At 43.1% G+C, this 21,437-nt stretch overlaps 1 long non-coding RNA gene and 1 other non-coding gene across 3 annotated transcripts in view; both read left to right on the top strand.

Annotated features, from left to right (window-relative positions):
• The window catches only part of LOC125014374, a 112,743-nt gene that overhangs the window by 26,932 nt on the left and 64,374 nt on the right, over positions 1–21,437 (top strand). The window lies entirely within an intron of this gene.
• On the top strand, positions 19,388–19,459 carry trnae-uuc. Its single transcript has one exon. It is a non-coding gene; the product is annotated as a tRNA-Glu (tRNA).

The raw sequence follows: 21,437 nt of genomic DNA, 5'->3' as shown, positions 1-21,437 counted from the left end.
ACAATAGGCTTATAGTGACACTGTAGAGGAACCCCCTTAGGATGCTTACTTTGATTCTACTGCAGAGATCTTACTAGAACAATTCTCACAAACTCAATTTCAACTGTATCAGATTATAATTACTCTAAGGATTTCATTCATTAATTTATTATATTTTTTAACAGAAGTCATGCAGCCACTTTGAGGCAGGAGAATGTGAGGCACCATTCAGCCGTGTGGTATAGCCATTTTTTTTTAGGATATACACTTTATGAACGAACCTCACCCTAAGAAATTATCTTTTATATTTTATTTGTGTTGGAATCACATTTAAATTCTTTACAAACTCTTTTTGATTCCGAGTTTCAAACAATTATTCATTTTTTATTCATTTCATAGTTTACTGATGTAAAAGAATCGTTTCAAATTACAAATGTTTTGAAATAGTCCTTTTTTAATACCTAGCCAGAAGTGGTTAAGCATTTACACTCACTTGCCGGTTCATTAGGTACACTAGTGCAAGCAAATCCATTCTAATATAACAGGTCTTTGGTTTGTGACAGTTATGGTGTTCAGTTTTTGTTAAAATAACTGAGAGAGCTGCAATTTTTTCGTCCTCTAAACCGATCGTCCAGTTGAATTCTTTCGATCTGAATTTAACAGATTAACAGTTGTGAAGGGAGATTCGGTGCAGGCCTGTTGTATTTGAATGAGATTATTTTCACCAGTGTACCTAATGAACTGGCAAGTGGGCGTACGTCTTCACTTCCTCTCATGTATACATGTGGAAGTTTATTTATAACAAGAGCAGTCATTCTATAACAGGTATCGAAAGATTCTTAAATACACAACGTAACAATAAACCTTGGAGATACACGATAAAATTATATATTTAATGGTTCGTGAGTTTTATACGTAGAGTAAAAGAATTTGAGTCCTTTCCAGGCCTTAGTATTTTTTTGTTTGTCTAAATCTAATTCATATTTGAATACTATGAGGGTGGGGAAAAAAGAAAGACTTTCACATTTTCTGTAGCTGCTGATTAAGTTTTATTAACTTTTATTAAGATTATTTTCTGGAAGCATATAATTTATTTTGTGTATTTTTTATGCATATTTTTTTTAGTTAGATTCATTAGCACCGTGTTTCTCTTTTCCTACTTCCCTATAAATTGTCCCTCACGTCTTTTCTTGCCCTTAAAGATTTTTTTCGTTTCAAATTAAATATCTGTAGTATTTCTTAAAATAAGTTAGAACATATATGTTTGTGTTGTATTAAGTCGTGTGATTAATGGAGTGTTTCATTTCAAATAAGCTCTTTGCTGTAAGGATAATTTTAGCCAATCAAAAGTGATCTCTGACTTTCTGTATGTTGCTACATGAAATGTGATTCATCACATCATGTCATCAGAACAAATTTCCGTGAAGCTTTTTGCTCTTTCACGTGTCACCGAGTGAAGTAAAAAATGCTGGATACGTAGTAGAAACGTCCCATCGCGACCAATTATCTCTGCGTCTCGTTGTGTCAGAGGTAAAAACACAAAGGGCTCATAAACACTGGGGCTGTTTAACTGTCCAAACACAATTGATTTCCATTTAACGTCGTTGGCTGAGGCTTGCCGTGGCCAAACGCAAAGGATGCATCTTGAATTCCGCCATATGGCACGTAGACTCGACCACTCGTGGGTCACTTTTGGATTAAAACTGTCGCCGATTGTGACCGTAGGGACACAAAGGAAGAGCATGGCGTCAAACTCTGCACTGAAAACAATATACAGAATAGAGTGTATACATTTGACATATGTACGTATAGAATTTTACAACAAAAGCTGGGGTGGAGCAGTTGGGTGTTTTGAATGAGGGGGACGCTTAATTCAGATTCAAGTTTGAAAAAAATGCCATTTGGGAACATACTGGTAGAAATAAGTAATTATATTCATAATTATGTGTTTATTAGTGTATAATAACAGAAATATATAAAAGCTGTGTTCTTATCATGAGAATAAAGAGCCTTTTCTCGATAACAGTCCGTCATGTATATTGCGCCGCCATGTTTCTACAGTAGCCCAGAACGGACAAACCGATGTGTTTTAGGCAGGTGGGAGGGGCGGAGCAAGGGATATTTAGTTGCTAGTAACTAAATCCCACACACTGGATGCTAAATGAACCTTAAATGCGTCCGTGACAAAAGGCATCGCTGTCGATCTCCGTGCGCTGCACAAAGCTTCGAACTGGGCAGATCAGTGTGGAGTCTTGAGGATGAGTCCTCCTCGCTGAAAGGGAACTTTGTCTCAACGAAGCCTCGCAGCCATCTTTAAAATGGACCTTCGAGTCTGTGATCCGTTATGTCTCTCCGGGCATAAAAACTAAAAGAAGTGGCGACGGTCTCTGCAGACAGGACTTAGAGAGAAGCAGCAATGAAGAAGCTGGACCAGTTAAATACTAAACTGTGCACTGAAGTCTAGAGAAACTAAAAGCTGAAATACTGAGTCACACTGAATACTGATTTGAGTTAGGAGGAGCATAAAGCACCGAGCTAAAATGACTACTGAGAAACAATGAGGGAGATGACCTAACACGGGAATATTTGACAAATGGAACACCGTAAAAATATTACTTTCATGACTGTTTTCTTTTGTAAACAAAAACTGTGTCAGACTTTAGATTCAGTGAGTCAGTTCTGCAATGACATCGTCTGGTCACACAGGGGTTTTGTAGTCCAGCATAAATTTTCGAATCTTGTAAATATTTCAAATTTCTGAACGCTCTGTTTCTGTTTTCAGCGCTTCCTCTAATATTAAACTTATTATGTAACTTTATTTAAAAGCAAAACATGAAATCGGGCTTAAATTAAGTTAAAATCATCCTGCATTTTGTGTTTTTTTTTTCAACAAGCTTGATTCACATGAAATGCACAATAAAGAAAAAAAAATGAATAACTGAAAAATTATTTGTAAAAACCGATGAATATGGAGATCTTCTCTTCAGATGGTTTAATGTATGACACCGCGCAGGTCCCACATCTTTCTTGGTTACCGTGTAACGTGATAATAAACGTGGTAATGGATGGATCAGATTCCTGCGCTCAGAAACTTTATACATCCCGGAGCTCTGGAGGTTTTTTTTGGGGGGCGCTGGTTGTTCTTTGAGGCCCACAGGTGTGCAACCATCTGGGGCGTAACCGTTGAAGCAGTGTCCCTTTAAAGACTGTGTCTCCTCTCCGCCAGCCAAACCAGCCACCCGCTTTGATCCAAGCCGCACCTTGCCGCCTCAGCTTCGAGATTATCCCAGCTTTTCCCTCGACGTCGTTGGGCCGCACGTGTTGCAGTGCGCGCGCCAATTCTGCCATTAATTAACAAGGAGAAGTGAAGATGAGCTCTCTCTTTTTTTTTTTTGTATTTACATGTAATGGCAGACCTGTTTATGTGTGGTTTATGTAAAACTCGAAGTCTGTGTTTACACGCTTGTTTATACAGCCGTTGATAGGCAGATGTAGAGAAATGTGTGGGTAGTTTCCCTGACTTAAACCACACATTTCACTAGAACATGACAGGGTCAATCGCTAAACCTCACTTTGTGTATCAAATGGCTTTTTTAGGTTATAGCGCTGTTTAGACGTACGTCCTGATACTGCACATCATGTTTTGTGTGCAGATCAAAAACGTCTTGTAGTTCACCTGCCTACAAGTGTCCCGCACCTTGCAGCAGCTCAGCAAAATGTCATCTATTGCCAGTAATTCTCAACCCCATTGTCGTCACAGTCCATATAACATGTAAAACTTGGAGCATGCCGTGTGTAAGTGGCAACAAAGCAGCTGTTGTCAAGCCACCAAACAGCAGGATGGAAACACGGTGACGCAGACGAGACTGCGTGAACGTCCTGTTCTTGGTATTCATTTTTTAGAGGATTTCTAGGAATGCAAGGCAATTGGTGTTTTAGAGTGGTTTTTATATATTTCCTGTTTAGGTTTCTTTTTCTTTTTTTTTTCTTTTTCTTTTTCGTATACAACTGTTGTTGACACTCCCCTCGTAACGGTTGCCAGGGTTTAGGGACATGGAGAGTTGCGGGTTTAAATCCCGTGGCCCCGACGTCGCTTTTGCTCTGAGTGTATGAGAAGCTTTTCTCAGGCACTGAAAACTGCCTGGGTTTCATGTGTCAGGGAATTAAAGACTGACTCATTGCTTTGCTGTAACCTGAAAGGCACGGATGACCAGTTTAGAAAATACGCTACAAAACTTGATCAGACACCTTAAACCACATTGAAATGACCTGACTGCTTCACCACAGGCATGATTCCACCGACAACTAAGTCCACCAAAACTGAAAAAACAATAATAATAATAATAATAATAAGTAAATTGTGACTAAAGGGCCTTTCTCTTGAATTGTCAGTTTATGCAGCCACAACATACTGACTCTGCGTTTTGCATTCATCAGTGGCTTTTTACAATGGACACAAATTAAAGATACAGCACCTGAAGTAAATACTTTAACACTTTGCTGCTGTGCAGAAGGATTCAGTCACAGGTACTGAAGCGTGTTCTCTTTCCTCATATTCTCTGCAATATGCAAAACATACATCTTTGTTGTCTAATTCTGGACATGTATACCAGACATGGCTGCAGTATACACCAGTCATGCATAACATTATGACCACCTGGCTAACATTGTGTAGACATCCCTTGTGCCTCCTAAGCTGGCTAACCAGAGAATGGACATGGGCGTCCTGAGGGCGTCCTGAGCGTGTCCTGAGGGTGTCCTGAGGGTGTCCTGAGGGTGTCCTGTGGCGCCTGGCTGATGAAGGTTGATCGTGGGCACCTTTGGGGTTGAGGAGAAGGGCTTCTGTGGATCATCCCACAGATCCTGCTGTATACATTTTTTATTTACACTTTACATTGTCATTACCCTCACATTGTGACTTTTAATAATTTTATTAGCACTTTAAGTTGCAGTTTTAATTATTTTATAGGCATTTATAGAGGTAATGAGTGATGTTACGTCCTTACGTCATTCTAGTAGGCTAACCAGCTCTTTACACTAGGCTTTTTCACATCGCGCTTTACATTACAAGCAAATTATAGGCTGCGTTTTGTGTATAGTTTTTTTTGTTTGTGTTTTATGCAATGCTTGTAGCATGGTGTTGTATGTATCTTTGTATGAGAAATAAGCTTTCTGCTAAATCTGGCACGCACATGTCTATTCATACGCACCTTCCGCGAGAAAGTCCGAGTTCGAGTGAGACTCTCTGCCTGTGTGGGTTTCCCCACACCCTCCGAACACATGCTCACCTGGTCTAGGTGGGCGTTACATATCTAAGTAACATCCACACCAATGTCAGGTCCAAAAGTTTCCCTGCAGAACATTGAACTGTCACAAAATAGTCAGTGCTGTTCACTTCTCCTGTCAGTGGTCGTAATCTCAGCCTGATCGGTGTATGCGTCTGGGCTCCTTTAAAATTATGTAACGCGCACTAAAATGCCTCAAAATCATTCTCTTTTTAGTGACTAAACAGGCGTGGAATAAACCAAACATGAATCACCACTGAAGATCACAATCCGCCCCTGCATGGTATTTTCGGGAGTCTAATGGTGGATTTCGGGAGTCTAATCTCAGGCTGCTTTCACTGAACCCAGTCGCTCACCAACAATTCAATACTGCAAGACTACAGGGAGGGCAGTCAAGAGGTTCTGCAAATAAAGTCAGACTGCAAATAAAACATGCAACGGCGATAAAACTCGAATGCGCTACTTCTTGGCAGTTAAGCGTCAGTGCCGGGAAGACTATCAGTGAAGAGATTGTTTCATAAGAGACTGTTTCATTAGACATGTTGCTACATATCGAAAACACAGAAAACAAGCTGAACAGAGGAAATGATTTGGAAATAGTGCGTTCAAGTTTCCTGTTGGACACACACTGTAGGATGTCTTCGTCCCCAGGCCAACCTTGTGGTCATTCCACTGGTGGTGGGAAAATCTTCAGAGCACCAATTGTTGCTGACTGAACAAGAAACTTGTCCAAAACCCATGGTGCTTAGAGGGAGACAGTTTTGTTTCTGATATTCCTGTATATGATTGATATATTTAATCTCTGTGTATGTGCGTGTGCGCATGCGTGCGCATGTGCGTGCACAGTTTAAAATTCAGGAAGTCCACCAATAAACCTCGACAGAGACCACCTATTCTCCGTTCATTTCCACATGATTTGATTTCAGGGCAGCATTCATTCAAGAATGCGACTCCGAAATAAGACACCTTGACGAGCTATTGTGCGTGGCGTAATGGCAGTGAGCAGGAGGCCTCGGATTGAGCCGGTGACTGAAGGTTTGAAGTGTGTAGACAGGAAACCTGGTGGGACAAGCCAGGGATTAGAGAGGGGGGGAAGGGAGGGGGATTCAGTTTTTTTTTTCCCCTTTCTTTTTTGACAGGATTATTGCTGTGTATCTAAAGGCATCTTTAATTATTACCAAATAATACAACAGATGTCCAGATTGCAGTAGGAGTTTAGAGAATACTCCCAACATGTAATACAGCTACACCGGGAATCTATGTTGTCACCGAGACTTTTGTGCAAAGACCGTCAAGTATTGCCGACTGAACCTTTAACTAGTTGGACCTTCAGTGGGTTTTTGGAATAGGAGCAGACACTGTGAGACTCCTTAATCCCACCTTGTCAGTCAAGGGGCCCGGCCAAAAAAGCAGTTATTAGCAGTATTTCACTCTCCACTGCAAACAGGCTCAGGGGCGAAGTTGAAAAGACATGTGCGCTGCGTCGGCTGCCTCAGAAACTCAAGAAACGATCCCGCCGCGCACTCAACAGCCGACCTATGTTGTCGGCAGCTCACCCATGAGACCTTAAGTAGCCGCGGACCGTTACAGAGTCCAGACGGAACTTTATGCAAAAGATTTTTGTAAGAAGTGTTGCTTAATCCGAAGCGAATATCTGATGTATGAGCTGAGAGAGAACGTGAGAGACTGAGATGAGCTGCATCAATTATTTGTTACTTTTGTTACCATGGTGATATTGGAGCGAAGGAGCGATGCATCATTATGACCTACTTGTGTTGTTGGCAGTGCGGTTAATGGCATAACAGTGTTCGCACTAGGTTGTAGTTAGCCGACTGGAAGCGAGGTAACCCGAAAAAAGATTTGTCACCGTCAAGCAAATATTGCAACTGCTCACAGTTTTTTTAGAAACAATGGTGAGATGCCACTGACCAAATTTAGCTCAGTGTAAGGTAAACATATGGCTTCACATGTTCATTAACTAATTTGTCTCCCTCTTCCTCTTTTTTTTTTTTCACTTTCTCACATGCTGACACTTTGGAGTTTTTCGGACTTAGCGAGAAGACAAATGGAAGAAAATTGGTGCAAAGTGGTGTGTGGTCACCCTGCGACAGTTGCCATGTTACTTATGTATCAGTCTGCTGCCTCCGCGGAGGGGGCTCAGACAGAGGAAGGGTCTTCAGAGATTTCCGTCAACTGTCGACTCAGATTTTCTTGCCATCTGGCATGCAGGGGCTGGGGCTGTGCCGCTTACCTTGTGACTCTGTGTGCGCCGTGGCCGGCGACGTTTGACTTGTGCTTTCAAGGTCACGACCCTCAACTCATTTCCTTCCAGGCACCCATTCTGACAGCAGGGTTAAGTTTATATGATACCCCCAGATAAGTGCTACTTGAAAGTGCCAAGTTTCTGGAATCCGCCCTCTTAGCTTTGATACTCTGGTTTCTGTTATGACCCCACTCCGTCCATATTGGCCATCGGTCCATCTGGACAGGCCCCGCGTACACACACACACACACGCACACACACATAAACACACGGACACATAAACACACACCATCCTTTATTAGCACCCAGCTTCCCACCCCAATAGAACGTTTCCCAGATTTTTTTTTTTTTTTTTTTTTTTTTTTTTAACTCATCATCTTATTCACTGTACGGCCATTAGTAATCACTTTAGATCATTTCCCATTGAAAAAATAAACTAAAAGATGCTATATAGCTAAAAATAACTCATACAGCATTCATCAAAAGAACATGTATTGTCCATGTTAAATTTAGTGAGTCTATAATTACCATTCTCAAATATTTGAAGGGGTTTTTGATTCTGTGTGGTCGCTCACAAAGTAACTCTCCCCTGAGAGCTGCCCTGGAATTTGTTGAATCTTTGAACCCTGTGCACAGCCGGCTGGTTTCACAGGCCTGAGGAATCTTTCAGTGGCCCTTGGTGCCAGGAGGAGGGCATCAGGTGTCAGGCCAGAGCCTCGGTCCTCCCTTCTCTGGCTGCCCCGGGGTTTTCGAGGAATGAAAACGCGAGTCCCGAGCTAGGCGTCGCTAATTAAGGAGAATAAAGGAAAGAGTCTAAGCTGATACGGGCGCGATGTGAAGCGAAGGCAAAATGCACGTGTCTCCGTTTTTCTGACAAACTCGGTCAGATGCTCATTGGTGAAGGCGCTTAGTTCCTCCCCGTGGTGTGCATACGTCTGTTCTGTCCTTAATATATTTAACCTGATAGAATGCAGCTTGATTGCAGAAGTGAGACCAAGGGCAAGGTTGACTGTAACGTCACTCCTTACAGGTGCATCCAGTTGTCCATGAAGGACGGGCCGCTGAAGGTGACAATGGTGATAGGCAGTAGGGCCAACTGAACAGAAGAAGCAACAGACAGAACGATGCCTCACACCATGTGTAACAAGCTCAAGCAGAGAGACTTCTTTAAAAGAAACATATTTACCGGAGAAGTTCCTGTTTATTATTTTTCTTCTCTAGAGGAAGGCACATTTACCTTTGCCAAAACCAAGACACACCTTGTTTTGTATGATTCGTTTCTCCTTTCTATATCATTCGCGTGTCTTATGTGGTATCACTTGAACAGGCAGCGACTATAAATGGAAAAGCCCCGCTGAGTTTTGATTTGAGATTTGGTTTTTGTGTTTGATCACAGTTTGGGCTGTGGCATAGCGACAGTTTCTTAGAATTTCTCAAGTTTACACTCTAAAACACACACCAAACCCCTGTTACCTCAGACGACTCGTCTTTTCATACATTTGAGTTCTTAATTGAAATGGCATTTTTTTTTAATTAAAGACTAAAGAGTGGTGGCATTTTTACACGTAACAATGGCAGATGTTTGTTGGCACCTCAATAGTTAGAATAAATTCATGGGGGGGTCTGCATATGTACATACAGAAAATACAGTGGTACATCAACTATCTGTCCAAAATCACTTTTATATGGTGCTGGCAGGATTATTTTATAGTAAGAGGTTAGGTTAGAGGTTAGGACTGTTTTTTAGGACCACAGGGAGCTTTAAGGATAATTCTCTGTGATGCACCTTCACACATTCTTTGTGTTTTAATGGGGTCATGTGCAACTTTGCAGCTGTTTTCTGTTGGTATTCAAGAGCCTAAAAGACGCTGCCTGGTTACTGGGAGTGGTAGTCACCTTGAGAACACACAGTGTCATGGCTTAGGAATGCTATCAATGATAGCAATTTTTGCATGATAGCTTCGAGGCAGACGAGAAGGAGTGGGACGAATGGTTGGGCACACGGTTTTACCTGTTCTAACTCAACATATTTGATGGGGATGGGTGGTGTTCAAACACGAACGCAAAAGATTCTAATTATATTGAGGATATGGCTGTCAGCCAAGCATTTGTGAGGGTGTTAGGCTGCGTCTTAACCGTTTGATCTTCGAGTAGCTTGACAATTTACAGTGTCAACATCGCAACCTCATTTATGGCGTACATCATGCGCCATTCATTAGACACAGCAGGTTCTGTTTTTAATAGTTTATTGAGTGGCATCGACATGAAATTGTTGTAATGGAATTCAAAAGTTGATAGAACGACAACAGAGGTTGGAGGCATCACCGTGGAACACAGGCTTTGAATGTCAAGTCTGTCTGACTTGGTCAGAAGTTCAGCCATTCCGCATTCTTGACTAAAGGATAAAGCAGCCCTAATCCCCTTTACCAGGTAGCTAGAGTTGGCAGTGGAGCCAGAAATTCCTGCAGCATACCGATTTGGGGAAGTTGCTAGGGTTTGGATGGTCAATTCGAACAACAATAGAGTACTCTCATTCAAAGAAAAATAGGGTTTAAGTTCTGTGAGAAAGTGCTGCCACCACAGAGATAGGTACCGCAAGGAATGTGACATATTTAGAATGCTTTTGATTCAGAAGCGCTGGCCGCTATTTAAAAAAGCTGGCTGGGTGATTTAGGGCATCCAGAAGTAGCAAGGAGAGCTGGGGAAGAGACGCAGACAAAGACAAAAAAACTAATGTTTGAAGGAGGTTATGAAAGGTAGGGATGTGTGTTCCTGATTTAATGACGGCCGGGCCATAGTGTGAGCGTCCAGCCTGGGCAGACTATAGTAGCAGCAGGCTATACAGCAGCTTACCTGGCTATCAGGCTGAGCCAGTGACCTGCCAGGCTGCCTTCCAATAGTCTGCTGTCAGGGAACAGGATCAGCCCCGACAAGAGTGACTTCAGAGACACAGAAGGCAGCGTCTAGCTCCTTTATCTGTCTCCATAATGCTGCCAAAGACTAAGGCCTCCACAGAGGTGGAGCAGCATTACTGACCTGTCCTGCTGCTCCTCTCAGGCCCAGTGGATTAGCTGTGAAAAGGCCCCTAGAGAAAAACTGTGGGTGAAATACATTGGACTGTCTTTGTCCCGTCTGTCTGCTGGGCCGGGGAGCACTGACTTTAGCCCTCTGTCAACTGGGCCCGGTGAAACCCCTCAACAAAAGCCATTCATCTCTTGTACTGTACATGCCAAATGGCTGGCATTCCTCTTCACGAGTTGTTTTGTAAGCCGCATCTGTCTGTCTGTCTCTGCAATTACAAGTCTGTTAGGAGAAGAATGGTTTCTGTGCAGCTGGGGTTTTCTGCGTTTGCCGGGGGAGATCTGATTAACCTTCTGTCTGCTCATTACTGACCACTGCCCAGACGTGTTTTTTTAGTGGTTCGGTCACTGAGGCACAAGATTACGCTTTTGCTTGTACAAGAGCTGCACTGTGTAAGGTCACATACAGGTTCTTTGTCAGGGCACCCTTAATTGTAATTTCAAGTATCCGGCTTATCAATTATTCCAACGATTCTCTCACTGAATGCTTTATCACACGGTTGTAATGTGTAAATGTGTGATTATATGCCATGAGGTTGCGATTACAGGAAATATATTTTTTTAATAATTTAAATAAGACTTTTGTGATTCTTTGATCAGAAGGAAGATATCCAGTTCATAACACTACAGACCTGTCACATGTGGCTTTCACGCCTTTAAAACATGCATCTGTCTGCGAAGCAAATACAGAGATATTTTTTTAAATGCCCCTTGTGCATCTGCACGTATCTGGTGTGATTCGTTGATGCTTCAACCTCAGTTCCAAACAATGTTTTGAAACTTGCCAAGAACTAATAAAAGAGATGAAAATATGCGCACTGTAGTAATATACACACTGTAGTCTCTGTGGCTATAGAGTGTATGAAGATGAGCCGCATTAGTTCGAATCATCACATCCAAATTGTAAAATTCATTTAAAAAAAGGTGAAGAGCTGGTGTGTGATTGGCTGCAGCAACAGATTTGAAAAGCAGGGTGATATATTTGTACAGATATCTCCGAGTGTCAAATAAAAGAGAAGTTTACGTATCGCTTCATTACGAAGAAACAACTGGAATCCAGGCACAGGAACCTGGTGCTGTAGTGTCGGGTAATATTCATTTATGTTGTAGTTTTTGATGAAGTCATATATCTAACTTTACGCTCTGGAGGGCTGTCAGATAAGTTTGTGGATGTTGTTGTTTCGACGTTACTTCTCAGTAAAGCAGTTAATCCACATTTTTCCCGGTCTCGTTGTAATTACTGATACATTTCTCCATGATGTCCAGGTGGCAGTGATGTCAATGCATCCCATCTACTGACGGAAACAGAAATCCGTTGGAACCACTTGAACTTGATGCTGAAATAAATGCGTTAGCTTCGTGTGTTTGTTCCTGCTGTATTAAGGAGTTTGTGTGTATGTGTGTGTGGTCGGGGGACTCGTTTTGGGCGGAAGAGGTAATAGGTGGTGGACTGATTGAATAATTAATTTCATCGTACTTTTTCATACTCATGCAAACCCAGTGAAAGCTCCCTGTGGCTGTCGTGTTTTCCGAGTGATCCTGTAATGAGCTGTTTATGTGTCTTGACATGAGCAAAACTCAGATTTAGTTCAGCCGACACTGTGACATTAATGCATGAAAGATGCTTGCTGTTTGGAGTGACAAACTGGCAGAAGATGCAAAGAGACACAAAGCAGGCCTAGTAGAACGCTTATTGTTCTGTTTTATTGTTATAGATGGAATGCTTTTATACTGTTCATCAAAGTAACTGCCCTGTCTTCTAGATAGATGAAGGACAGCTGCATTATGTCTTTATTAATTGCCTTTGACAGGGTCATGTACCGTTTCAGGGCTCGAGTCCTTGTCACCCAGCTGGTATCCTTTTTGACAATCAAACCCACACATTGTCAAGCCCAGTGTAGTCGCTTCCACAAAAATGGCTGCTTCGCTGCGTAGGTGAGGGGAAATCTGTCCAGAAAGGATGGCACAGTTTGGCCTTTCAGATCGTCCCCGTCGCTTTCACGCGGTCACACCTGTCGTGTCTCCATGTCCCCGTGTGTGTCTGCGGCCAAAAGAAGAAGGTTTGAGTGTTGCATTTGTCACCGTGTCATTTAGTCCTACACGGAGTGCTCCGTTCCCACACGGTTAAAGAAACGCTGCCCAGAGGTCGGTTGCCCATTCCCAACCGGCTCACCGTTTCAGCGGCTGGAAATCCCCCTGTGCACAAAGAGGCCCGATATGATACCACAGCACTGCAGGCGAGGGAGGGAGCAAGGGACAGTATTGATACGGCAAGTACTTTTGTCTGGGAAAATCCTTAAGGGAATGCAACCAATTGTTGTTAATTGTATGAGACCGCATTCTATCCCAAGTGCTGCTGGTATGTATTACTTGTTTTGAATGGGAGAGACAAGTATACTTACTGATGATCAGCGCTTGTGTTTTGTTCTTGTGAGTCATTTGGTTCCATTTGTGGAATGCTTTTTTTTCCGGCTGGGGTTGTATCTGTCTTCTTCAGAAGCTCCCATGGAACGACATCGCACGTCCGTGCTGCTCTGTTATTATTGTGTACATTCACGCACAGTTCCTGATCGTGTTTGGCTGCAGGCGTGTGCGCACTGGCCTACGTTCATCTGTGAAAAAATATATTGACACCGTTGACTGCTCACTCAGAAAGTTCCCCTTGGCATTGCGCCACGCAACAGCTGTCGGCCGTGCAGTTGGAATAGATGCGCTGCCTACGTCAAAAACTACATTTTTAGACGGGAGAAGGAGATTATTTCTAGGGATGGGATCTGTGGCTCGTTGGAGGGAGCCGGATGTTGTGGATCGGTTCCTTTCAAAGAGCCGTTCAAAAGACTTTCTGATATTTATTTATTTTTAGGATACCAACCTTGGGGTAACTTGTTTTATCTTTGAAATAAGCACTTGGAGCACAATAAACTTTGGATCAGAGTCATTCAAACTTTGTCCTCCCACTGATATATATTCTCTCGCTGGGATATCTGAGGCTATCTTTGTATTCTAAGTAGGCAGATGCTTTATTTATTGTGTGACCTGGGTCCACCGCTATGCTCACCGCTACACCACCTCCATCACCAACACCATCTCACCGTCAGCAGAGTAGCAAAGCAGGAGCTTCTGTGAAACGCAGCAAAGAAGTAAAAGAGCAGCTTGCAACTGCGACTCGGCTCAGATCGATCATTTCTAAAGAGCCGGTCAGCAGACTCGGTTCATCCGCCGACGTCACAACTGTTCGAAGTAACTGTAGAATAGGGCGAAATGTGTTCCCACACTACACTGTAGGATTGTCAGCAGGATGAGTTGGGCATATTTGCTGATGAGAGGACTTGCGTTGTTCAGTCCCGGTGGTCCTGTAGGGACAGACAAGGCCGAGTCCACAGAGAGAGCCGTGATGCAGCCACAGAGGCGATGTGTTCCCCTGGGCAGTATAATGAAGCTCTCAGTAGGATGACGTGGTTTGAATGCACTTCAGACAGACGGAGAGAGATGCACAGCCCCATATGCATCTACTCACCACATCATATTTCCACAGCCATGAATGAGGCCCTCACACAGACGTCCCCCACTGCTGTCAGACAGTCAGAGCCAAAAGCTTTCACAACATATCTTCTGCACAATGCGGGAAAAACTCTTTCTTGGGTTTGCCCCCGAACAGAACCCTTGGGGAGGAGAGGGTCTGCCTTCAGAGGCAGACGAGAGCGCTTCATAGTGAGAGAGTGCTTGACGGAGAAACAGAGATGGGCTGCTTTTCTCCGAAAACTGTAGAGCAATGTCATATCTCCCTCAGTCATTCATGTGGTCGTGAGCTCTTTTTTAAACCGTGTTTGCAAAATTGTCTACTGCAAAACTACTTTTACTTTTGCTTTTCTGGCTGTCGGATTTTACGTTCAAAATCTTCTACGGGCCTGACAGTAACGGGATCAGTCAATTGGTTCATCTGGCCGTTCTTAACTGGAACTGGCCAAGTAGGGCATCGATTTGCAAACACCTATTGCACAGCCTAAACAAAATACAGCAGCTGAATGTGCCCCATTTGTGCAACTTTAATAAAGTCAATGGCAGAATGCTGAGAAGCTGTCATGTGAACGATGAACAAGACTGTTCCTTCAGATGGTAACATAACCAGAATTAGTAACAGCCGTAGTCCTGCTGCTCTCTTTTGTGTTGTGGCAACAGCATAAATGAATCAACAGTTGATTGTGTTGATAAGATTATTTTTAGATTTCTCAATATTGCACATCAGCTGTTTTACTTTGAGTAATAACTCAGTTCCAAACAGGCCGACGTCTTCTGGAGGTCTTACTATGTTTGACCTCCCCGAGCAACACTTTTCAAGGGGAATTTTCCGTCTCTGAGCCCATTCAAAGCTGCCATTTGTGTTTTCCTTCTGCACACATGACCTGTTTTTGACAGCGTGTTTGTCCATTGTTTTTGCGGCAGCACGAAGCACTGTTGTCTAATTTGGTCGGAGTCGGCTCTAGTCTCAGAAGGGTTGCATGCCAGCTGCGAGACTGAGCAGGAGTCCGTCAGTCTGTGTGGCATGTGCATCTTAACCGACCTCGCGCTGCACAGGAAGCTAGGGTTCGTCTCCGTGCTCGCACTCTTGCTTAGCTGCAATGTGTGATATTTCTGTTATAGTCTGAGTCGCCCCTTCTTCACAGCTGTACTTAGCTCGTCTGGTCGACTGGTCACACCTTGTAACTATTTCTGGTTACAAATCCACTGGAATCCCCTTTTGATAAGGGGCAAGAAATATTGCAAGGCCGGGACACGGGGCAGGAAGGCGGCCTTAAAGCAAGGTGCTATTTTGGTTGAACAGTCCCATTGTCCACGGTCTAGGGATGGCTGACTGCCTTGGTGGAGGGGTTGGAGGGGGGGCAGAGAAAGAGGAGGAATGATGTACTGCGAGGGCATCTCCCGACTACGCACGCTCCAACTCTGATCATTCAGAGGGTCCTCTGTCCCCCCTTTTCAGCGGTGAACTCATGGCAGTCACACTCTGAAACATGTGCAAAGGAAGGGGCAGGGGGTGCGTGGTGATCGTGGTGGTGGTGGGGGCTCTGTTATGTAACAGCGCCTTCCCTAACAGGAGCTCTAGCCTCTTAAAGATGTAGTGTGACGGAGGTGAAGCTCAGTTTGGACATCAAAATGCTATTAAAAGAGACAAGGAAGAGATGATGTCAGGTTTTTGCGCCCTCTTTTGTTGTAGCGGACAATCCCTTTTATTGTTTGGCTGTGACGATGCCACGTGCTAACAATAACTGCTTTTAGGAAAGGGTGGGATGACACGATGAGAGAAAGGGAATGTTGGCCTTGGACTTTTTATAAATGGAGATGTAAATATGGAAAGATTTATGTGGAAAGAGAAGAGCCTGCTTGGAAAAAGAGTGCAAAGGAAACGAAGCGTTGTCATATCTTAACAGGCTCGTAGGAGTCCCGTCTACCCCCTAAACTGTAAACAGACTTTTAAATACATGCAATGATAAGTTTCAAAGTACCTTTCAAATGTTGCACTGTATGCTACAGAAATTTCCCAGGCAGACTAGAGAGTGTATGAACTCAGTAACACCACAAGGCCACACAAAGACGTTCACCACACACACACACACACACACACACACACACAGGCTGTAAAAATGGGAGGGGGAATCAATGTATGTTACGGGAAACGTGTTCTTGTTTTAGTTTTACTGGTACGCAAGGTCTCATGGCTGCATCCTCCCAACTGTCAGAGGTTCTTTCTCCTTCAGGTCTGAATCCCTCAGAGACCGCGACAGGCTTTGGCTCAAACCGGCGTGAATGCAAAGTGTCCAAAAACCCAAACTACAGGGGTTTGAATCCCAGCTCCTGAAATCCTTTCATATACTCACGATTTTATACTTTTATATATATATATATATATATATGACATTTCCTGCCAGTTGCCTTTTCTCAGATGTTTACAAATTGCTGTAACATTTAGACGTTAAATAGTGGGTAATCAGGACTAAAACAACACGGCATCAAACACGAGCTCCTCGGCGGCTCTGAGGGCGGCACAAACAAACAAGATGAAGGTCGTAGTAAATGCTCCGGGCTACGAGTACGTCATGTGCGGGCCACCGCGCAGAGGAGCATTAAAGGCCACACACACGCTCGCTCGCTCGCTCACGTGCACACACATGCAGCTGTGGACGCACGTACTGTACCTAGAGGCAGCATGCATGCACACACATGCACACTCTAACATTTGCCCTCTCAGACTGCCTGGGCCTCTGTATACCCTACGTGTACGCCCACGCGTTCCTGTTGCTGCACTCGTCTTACCGACTGCTCTGGCTGAGCCACTGAGCCAGCTGGTGATAACAACACTTCCTCCTCGCGCCCCTCTTGTGCTTGGCTGTTGTGCTCTTACCATCTGCAGCAACTGGCCGGGGCCCGAAGCATCATGTTACCCACACAACTGGAGACCCGAAATCCTGAGGACACACATGACCAGCCATAATTCTGGACACACACACACACACACACACACACACACACACACACACACACACACACACACACACGGCAATTACAGTTGTGATGTGGCCACGAGGTGTGAAAGGGGAATAAAAAAGAGGTCCAGGCTATTTATTGTGCGGCAGAATGCTGCTGGAAATACAAAGGGAGACATTTAACGTTTAGAAACAAGTGCAGCGAGTATCAGCAGAGAGACGTTTAGGCGGGGAGAGGATCCTGAGAGAGGGGAAATAAGGACAGCAATACTTTTCAAGTCTAGTTTATACACTCTTAATGTACAAATCATGCAATTAGTTCATTTTTGTGGAATTCAAGTTAAATGCAAGTAAACTTCCCTGACACGTTGCACAGCTACCTGGAAAATCCAACATGTAGGATGTTAGAGGAAGACACAACCTCCATTTTTAATTGAAGAAACGCCAACAGAGCGTATTCAAACAGCAGCCATGCTCAATTTGTTGTCAACAGGAGGGCCATGTATCGCTGTGCTCCAGGTTTCAACAAGGTGTAGAAATCAAACAGCTTGTTTTTATATCAGTATCCAGGTAAAAGACTGTGGATGCTGAAAATCCCGTCCAATAGAGCTCCGGGCTCCGGGACTTCGGAGCTTAACCCTCAAACATCTGCATTTAACCTCTTGCGAGCCAACGATAATGTTTGGCTGTGAGACGACAGGATATGTGCACCTTTATTCTGAAGCATCATCATGCATCTCGCCTCACAGTGAAAACACATGGATGTAATGAAGCTGGAAATGTAGCGTTTACTTTCTTGCTGTCTTTTCCATCAACCTCAAAAACGTTCGTCTTAAATCAACAACACGTGACATTAGGTCCACTGGAACACATGTTTCTGGATAAGGTTCATGCAGATTTTTTAACACTAAAAAAAATGCGCTTTTGCTATTAATGATGCAACCAAATAATGTCGCAATTAAACAGTGGTACAGACATACAGAAATTAAATACAGAAAGTACCAAATTAATGTTAATATTAAGTGGAATCTTCACACTAAAGCTCAGGACACGCTACAAGATATTTTTTTTTTTTTGCCAGATTTAACCCACAATTCCCAGTTGGGCAAAGTCTGCACTATAGGGACAGTCAGCATGGGTAGTTGGCACAAAAGTGTGTTAGTGTGTGTGGGGAACAGACCCGACCTCAGTCACAGTCAATCAAGCAATTTTTTGAGCCAAATCTGGATGTAACCAGGTAGTGTGAACTGATTACCGAGCCAACTGCAACCACATGTTGCCAGTAGCCAATGAAAAAGAAATGAAACGGAGTGAGAAGACATCTACGTCTAGTCTACAGAAATCTGTAAAGATTGTGAAAATTGTGTCCCCCAGCTTTAGACGAAAGGAAGCGCCAAGTTTTACCTTCGAATCTGGGATCTAAGATGTATTTCAGTTGCTGTATGAAAGGTGATTGTAAAGGTTTACTTGACGTTCTCTAGGCCAGCGGTTCCCAACCTTTAGGTAGGTTCGGGTAGGTCTGTCAGGAAAACAGCTGCAGCTGATGCTGCATTCAAGACAACTTCAGGAGCTCTGAGTTGTCAAACTCAGAAATTACTGCTTCCATAATGAAAAAATAGCTGCATGTTAAGTGTACCAAACTTTTTTTTCTCCTCAAGTTAACCTGTAATGTGAACGCTATGGTATCAGAAGTCTGAAATTTCCAAGTTGTAACATAGAATTTTTGAGTTTTTGTTGAGTCATCATCTGAGTCGGAGTTTTTTTTTTTTTTTTTTTTTATCAAAGTCACTATTGTCAGAAAGATGGAGAGTAAATATATGAAGCTAGGAGAATGTGTCCTAACTTCAAAGAAAGAACTTGTTGTTGTTTTTGTATAAATTGAAACTGCATTCGATGGTTAAATCGCTAACAAATTACTTAGCTTGCCTTACTAAGCCGGATCCATTTTGATCTCTACAAACCGAAGTCATAACCGTTTACAACCACTGCCCAACCACCAAGTAGCCACTGCATTGCTAAACTTCTTGTTCCACCTCAGAACTTTTTGACAGCATTCGTGACAACTCATTTCCACCAGTCACTGACCTAGAAGCTGCAGATTAAGTCTGATGTTGTGGAGTGCGAAGACTACAGTCATGCTGAGTAAAGCTTAAATACCGAACTCAGCATACTGACATGATTATAGTGACAGTGCTAACAAGCTAATGTTCAAGAGGGGACACTGTTTACCAAGTTAGCTACATATCTTGTTGGTTGGTACACTAGCATCTCTTTATTAGCACCATTATTATTGTGTTGGTATCCCATATGGTCTAGCGGTTAGGATTCCTGGTTTTCACCCAGGCGGCCCGGGTTCGACTCCCGGTATGGGAACTGCAATTTTTTTTTTTAAAAATTTCCCCAGTAGGATCAGAGAAAAGCAAACATTTCTAATTGTCGGTTGACAACTGTGAGCAACTAACTCATTAACCTGGCAAAGTAGAAATCGTTTTATAGGAAAACGGCCGATTACTGCAATAAAACGCACAAGAAGCAGAAAACAGAGCGGTGAGATCCCTCAAGAAACAGATTTCTCTTGCCTAGCGATCACTTTCAATCAGGGACTGAATCCAGAGTTTCTCAAGCGTAATATCTTGTTTATTTAGCATGTTTTAACACGATGTCCAACAGATTTCTTTTCAAAAAGGCAAGTTAGGCTAATGTTTATAACATGGATTACAAAGGAATGTTGTTCATTCAGCACTAAAACTCCTCACAATGAGAAGGAAATTCGGGATTAAACCGTTACTTGTTGTTGTGATTACGTTACTGTGCACAGTACAATGAACTTGTATTATAAATAAAAATAAAAGAATAATTTCGTGTATGTTGTGCTGCGTTTTCAGTGATTCCGAAGTAGAACAAAGAAAAGTTAATGAGGTAGTTCTGTAGAGGGTATGCACGTGCAAAAAGTGACAGTTGATCATGGAGATTAGCAGCATTAGTTTGAATCATAGGCTTTAATAGCGTCTAAATTGTAAAATTATTTTAAAAAATGGGGAAGAGCTGTTGTGCAATTGACTGTACCAATAGATTTGGAAAGCAGTCAGAAATATACTTCTACAGATAACTCCTACTGACAAAGTAGTAAGAAGTAAAGGAGAAGCAAATGGATCGCTGCAAAACGAAGAAACAACTGGAATCTAAGCACAGAAACCTGGTGTTGTGGTTCACATTTAGTGTCAGGTAATATTAATTTATGCTGTATTTTTTGATGAAGTCATACCTCAAGTAACTTCTTAAGTTACATTCTGGGGGACTTTCAGATAAGTTTGTGGTATTGTTGTTTCAGCGTAGTTGCGGCCGACAGATCCACTAGTTTATGTGGATCATTTTGAGTCCAGTTGTCCTTAATTTGATCTGATAATCCACATTTTCCCCGGTCTCGCTGTATTTACTGCTACATTTCACCATGTTTTGCCACTCAGGGGACGTGGCCCCAAGCAGCAGTGATGTTAGTGCATACCCTCTATATATACAGATACTCCACGTCAGGAACACTGGCTGTTTTAATGCTCAAATAAAACACACGTGGGGCATGATATGAGTCTGTGATGTGTGATCTCTCGAGTTTTGCCTTGTACCGGTCATTTTGTATCTGTTTAAAGTGCAGTGAAATAATTTTCTTCATAGTTTTCCTGCCAATATGGCGGTGTCAACAAAAAAGTCACGTGACGCCCGGAGCTCTACTGGACAGGAAGTATTTTTTTGACCGGATGAAAAGTGGATTAGCAAAGTGACAGCAGTTTAATCTCTGTCTCACAGATTCCACCAATCTGATGGTTGTCAAGAAGGTTTCATGTGGCCGCAGCGGTGGTGGACAAATTGAAAGACGAACATTGCCATCCGCTGAGTCACACTGCTATCGTGGCTAAATAGTTTTAGCTCTGCTCAGACCGTAAAAGTGCTCATTTAAACATGACCATGGGTGGTCGTTATTAGAATCGAAATTTTCTGAAGTCAGGGAGAAATTATGATATCGCAAAATGTAAATATAAATACGAATTGCGCTGTGGGAAGCCAGAGATGGTCGAGGGGGTAGTAGAGGGAGGTAGGGTAGTGTAGGAGGAGAGTGGGAAGAGAAGCAAAGCTGGGCTGCTCTGCTGAGAGGATAGGGCAAAAGTGGCATGTGGCTGGATGGTATCCTTGGGAAAGTTTGCAGCTCACTCTCCCACTCTCTGGATCTTAGCTGGGGACAAATACCACATGGAGCTGAGAGGAAGCCCGCTGGAGTGTGCAGGGCCACGAGCACACAGGAATGTTTCACTTCAAATGGAAAATGTTCACAGCTGTTAGTTAAGCTATCTCTCTC

This window comes from Mugil cephalus, chromosome 10 (assembly GCF_022458985.1).
Source record: "Mugil cephalus isolate CIBA_MC_2020 chromosome 10, CIBA_Mcephalus_1.1, whole genome shotgun sequence".
Classification (NCBI taxonomy): Eukaryota; Metazoa; Chordata; class Actinopteri; order Mugiliformes; family Mugilidae; genus Mugil; species Mugil cephalus.
Note: the sequence above shows the minus strand (reverse complement) of the source record. Positions and strands in the feature narration are given on the sequence as shown.